At 46.4% G+C, this 5,168-nt stretch overlaps 1 non-coding gene across 1 annotated transcript; it reads right to left on the minus strand.

Moving 5' to 3' along the window:
• Positions 1 to 230: 230 nt before the first annotated feature.
• LOC136377899 (small nucleolar RNA SNORA57) lies at positions 231 to 385 on the minus strand. The gene has a single exon (XR_010746511.1). It is a non-coding gene; the product is annotated as a small nucleolar RNA SNORA57 (small nucleolar RNA).
• Between the last annotated feature and the right edge of the window lie 4,783 nt (positions 386 to 5,168).

The following is a 5,168-nucleotide window of genomic DNA, read 5'->3' on the forward strand; positions in this document are numbered from 1 at the left end:
CTGATAAGAGACAGAGAATGGCTACCCCAGACAGAGCAGCCTTTGATCCGATCTATTAGATAAAGAGGAGGGCAGACATGATTCCACTGTTATAATGTTTAAATCTCATCTTATCATTACAGAAGAAAATGGACATCATCAAACAACTATGAAAGCATGGAAAAGGAAAAAGGAAAGTCCATATCATGACTATATTCCCTGTGGGATAAACATATTAATTGGGGTATATATATTCTACCAGATACATTTCTGAGGATAGAACCCATGAACTGGGAACTTTAGCACCAAAGACATAATGCTGAGGGGGCCTAAGCACTTCTCCTCTGCCTCCGTACATTGCAGGGACGGAGGGATCACAGGCCCAACCTCTTCCAAGAAGAGTAGGGTCTTCCAGATTTTTTTTTTTTTTTAATGAGAGGAGAGGAGATAGAGAGACAGACTCCTGCATGCACCCCAACCGGAATTTACTAGGCAACCCATGTCTCGGGCCAATGCCCAAATCAACCAAGCTATCCTCAGCGCCTGAGGCCAATACTTGGACCAACTGAGCTATCCTCAATGCCTGGGCTGATGCTCGAACCAATCGACACATTGGCTACAAGAGGGCGAGAGAGAAAGGCAAGGAGGGGAAAAGAAGTAGATGGTCTCTTCTCATGTGTGCCCTGACGGGAGATCAAACCTGGGATGTCCATATGCCGTGCCAATGCTCTATCCACTGAGCAAAACTGCCAGGGCCCCAGATTTTTTTTTAGATAAAGAAAAAATTTGCATCAACTTTATACTCTGTTTCAGAACATTTTATTTTTTAACTTAGCAATATAGCATTCCCCTCTGATAAATAACATAAGCTTTGTCAGAACAGGGGTTTTGTCTGCTTTCTCACTGCTCTCTGCTTAGGGATTAAACCAGCGCCTGACAACACAGATGCCAATAATTGTTCACAGAATGAATGGATGGAGTGACTCCTTCTGCCTGTCAGACTCAAAGTACTATGGGGTCAGGGATGTGTCTATTGGTTTCTTTCTGTGGTCTCAGCATCAGAGTACCTGGCACACAGTAAGAACTAATAAATACTTATTGAGTTAGCAAAACAGATCAATGGTGAAACCACATAATTCTTTTTACCTGCACCACTGTGCTGATGGACCACAATAATCAACTGTTCCCTATTGATGTGGAAAATCTCATACAAACATCATTGCTATGATAACCCTTGTATACATACCCTTGTTTAAAGATCCTGACCAGTGGTGGTGCATGGATAGAGCATTGACCTGGAATGCCAAAGTCCCAGGTTCAAAACCCTGAGGTTGCTGGGTTCAGCAAGGAGTCACTGGCTCAGCTTGAGCACCGCAGTCTAGGGACGTCTGAGAAACAATCAGTGAACAACTGAATTGCTGTGAGTACAAGTTGATGCTTCTTCGCTCTCTCTCCTCTCTCTCCTCCCCCCCCCCTCTCTCTGCAGATCAATAAAAAATAATAATAATGATAAAACATAAAAAAATACTTTTATAGAATAAGAATCTCCTTTGTAGGGGAAACAATGATCTAATCCAAATGTGTTCTGAATTCCCTTCCATTCTGAATTCATAACTTTAAAACATTCACGATTAATTTTCCAACCTGTATAAGAGACACTGCCGTGATTTTGTAAAATGATCCCCTTACGTGTCTCCCCTTAGAAAACCAGTGCTTTCCAAAACTGTCCACACGCAGCGCAAACACTATAATTCACACAGTGTTTCAGACGGTCAGAAAGCCTTCTAGAAACAAGCAAAGCAAACCCCTGGCCTGTGAAATTGGTGACTCACGGCCATGGCTCGCAGCCAGAGTTCAGTCATCCCTGGGGAGGGGCAGTTTCAGGCAGTGACAGGAAGACACTGTGATGGATCCGTCTGTGCTGAGGAGGCTCAGCAAAGGGGACACAGACAGGGTAACAGCCTTCCAGGCGCCTGATGCGGGAGGGGATGCGGAGACACAGCGGCCACTGGCCTACCTAAGAGCACACAGGGCACAGGCGTGGTTGTGAGCGCTCCCAGAAGAGAGGTTACAGAGCTCTGTCTGAGCTCTCCAAAGGAGAAGGCTCCCAGAAAGCTACAATTCTGCTCAGTTCATGTTTCACTCCAGAGATGTTAGTAACTTCTGTTATGTGGGAGGGCAGTGCCGGGCTCTCGGGAGGCAGCAAAGAGGTGAGGCAGACCAGTCCGCACAAGCTTGAGACGGAAACCTAGGGACCACTGTCTTCCCACCCAGGGATCTGACGCTGACAAACAGATAGCTGGCACCCTTGGCCTTCTTTCCACCAGGAAACAGAGACTGCACCCCAGGCGCTGCTTCTTCTTCTGTAAGAGGCCGGGCTCTGGTTCTCTCCACGAATGCAGAAGTTGGTCAGAATGTTTCCCTCTGAGTGCACCCCAAGCAGAACTTGACGACACACACAGAGTGAGCTTCCTTTTTCTCCAGGAGTGGCGGCTGCACCTCCGGCTGGCTGGCTGTGTTTTCAGCTGGGAAAGGACCCCTGTGCAGTGGCAGCTCCTGTTGGAGAGTCCTCATTCAAAGCCACCATAAACCTTGAGACGCAAAGGAAACCTTCAAGACCATCTAGTCCAGGCGTGGCCAACAGTTTTTGCCCCTGGGCCAGATTAGAAAGAAGACTTTTTTCACGAGCCAGACGAAATATTAAAATTAAAAAATGTTAAATACAAAAATGGCCTGACCAGGCCGTGGTGCAGTGGATAGAGCGTCAAACTGGGATGCGGAGGACCGAGGTTCAAGACCCCGAGGTCGCCAGCTTGAGTGCAGGCTCATCTGGTTTGAGCAAGGATTACCAGCTTGGACCCAAGGTCGCTGGCTTGAGCAAGTAGTTACTTGGTCTGCTGTAGCCCCCCGAGTCAAGGCACATATGAGAAAGCAATCAATGAACAACTAAAGTGCCACAATGGAAAACTGATGATTGATACTTCTCATCTCTCCCCGTTTCTATCTGTCTGTCTCTGTCTATCCCTCTCTCTGTCTCTCTCTCCATCTCTGTCTCTGTAAAAATAAAACAACAAAAAAATGATTTAAGTAAACAAAATTTTATTATGTAATTTATTTATGAATAAATGTAAGTGAGTGAAAAAAATTTTAATATACACTATTATTTTAATAAAAATATTTTTTAAGCCCTGGCCAGTTGGCTCAGTGGTAGAGCTTTGGCCTGGGGTGCAGGAATCCCGGGTTCGATTCCTGACCAGGTCACACAGGAGAAATGCTCATCTGCTTCTCCACCCCTCCCCCTCTCCTTCCTCTCTGTCTCTCTCTTTCCCTCCCGCATCCAAGGCTCCATTGGAGCAAAGTTGATCTGGGCACTGAGAATAGCTCTGTGGCCTCTGCCTCAGGCGCTAGAATGGCTCTGGTTGCAACAGAGCAACGCCCTAGATGGGCAGAGCATCACTTCCTGGTGGGCATGCCGGGTGGATCCTGGTCCAGCACATGCGGGAGTCTGTCTGACTGCCTCCCCGTTTCCAACTTCAGAAAAATACAAAAATATATATATATATTAATAACAACATAATTACATACCGTGTAAATATCCAAACTGTATCGCAATCAGTCGAAACAATATTTATTTAATAGAATGAGCTTGAAGGGGTTATATCGCAAATAAAACAATTATTTTCTTTTACAAACAGCCTGGACACGTTTTCAGTTATCAACTGCAGCTATTGTCTAAGCTACAATGCCACTTGATTCAGCACACTTGACCACAAAAATAACAAATAGTTTGACCTTGGTTGCGCACTGGCAAACTCCGCCTAAAAGAATGTGGGTTTCGCCCTGGTCGGTTTGCTCAGTGGTAGAGCGTCGGCCTGGCGTGCGGAAGTCCCAGGTTCGATTCCCGGCCAGGGCATACAGAAGAGGCACCCATCTGCTTCTCCACCCCTCCCCCTCTCCTTCCTCTCTGTCTCTCTCTTCTCCTCCGCAGCCGAGGCTCCATTGGAGCAAAAGATGGCCAGGGCGCTGGGGTTGGCTCCTTGGCCTCTGCCTCAGGCACTAGAGTGGCTCTGGTCTCGACAGAGCAACGCCCCGGAGGGGCAGAGCATCGCCCCATGGTGGGCAGAGCATCGCCCCCTGGTGGGCGTGCCAGGTGGATCCCGGTTGGGCGCATGCGGGAATCTGTCTGACTGCCTCCCCGTTTCTAGCTTCCCAAAAATACAAAAAAAAAAAAAAAGAATGTGAGTTTCACATCGCCACTAAACATCAAACAGTTCATGTCGAGTACAGATGAATACAAAAGTTGTAAATCTTTATAATGGAATTTTTTAAAAAAATAAAGAAATATTGCGAATCCATTTGACCAATTATTGGAAGTTAACCCTAGATTAGTCACACGTGGAATTCTTTTCCGTGTATCACTATCTTCTTAAATATCTCAATTTCCAATAATCAAACATGCTTCCGCTTCTGACTAGCTGAGATTTTAAAGTAGCGGAGAATATTAAAAATTTAATCGCGGGCCGCATAAACTCATTACGCGTGTCAGATCCGGCCCGCGGGTCGTATGTTGACCGTGCCTGATCTAGTCCTACTCCAGTACTTTCTTAACCTCTTATGAGTCATTGTTCTCTTTGAAAACCACGGACACCTTAAAAAAAGGGGGTCTCTACCAAAAAAAGACGTGCACTGAGCTCAGCACATAGTTTTCTCTAGTTTCAGGTGCGTCGTGGACACATCATGGGAATGAAGTTCCCGGAACTCAAGAGCACCCACATTAAGAATTGCAACTTTAGCCTGACTAGGCAGTGGCGCAGTGGATAGAGTGTCAGACTGGGTTGCGGAGGACCCAGGTTCGAGACCCCGAGGTCGCCAGCTTGAGCGCGGGCTCATCTGGTCTGAGCAAAAAGCTCACCAGCTTGAACCCAAGGTTGCTGGCTCAAGCAATGGGTCATTTGGTCTGCTGAAGGCCCGTGGTCAAGGCACGTATGAGAAAGCAATCAATCGAGAAACTGATGATTGATGCATCTCATCTTTCTCCGTTCCTGTCTGTCCCTGTCTATCCCTCTCTCTGTCTCTCTCTCTCTCTCTCTGTCCCTGTAAAAAATAAAATAAAATAAAAAGAATTCCAACTTTACACAATAGCTCATTTGAATTGTAACGCCCCCATTAGCAGTCTTGGTTGCCTGGAA

This window comes from Saccopteryx leptura, chromosome 6 (genome assembly GCF_036850995.1).
Source record: "Saccopteryx leptura isolate mSacLep1 chromosome 6, mSacLep1_pri_phased_curated, whole genome shotgun sequence".
NCBI lineage: Eukaryota > Metazoa > Chordata > Mammalia > Chiroptera > Emballonuridae > Saccopteryx > Saccopteryx leptura.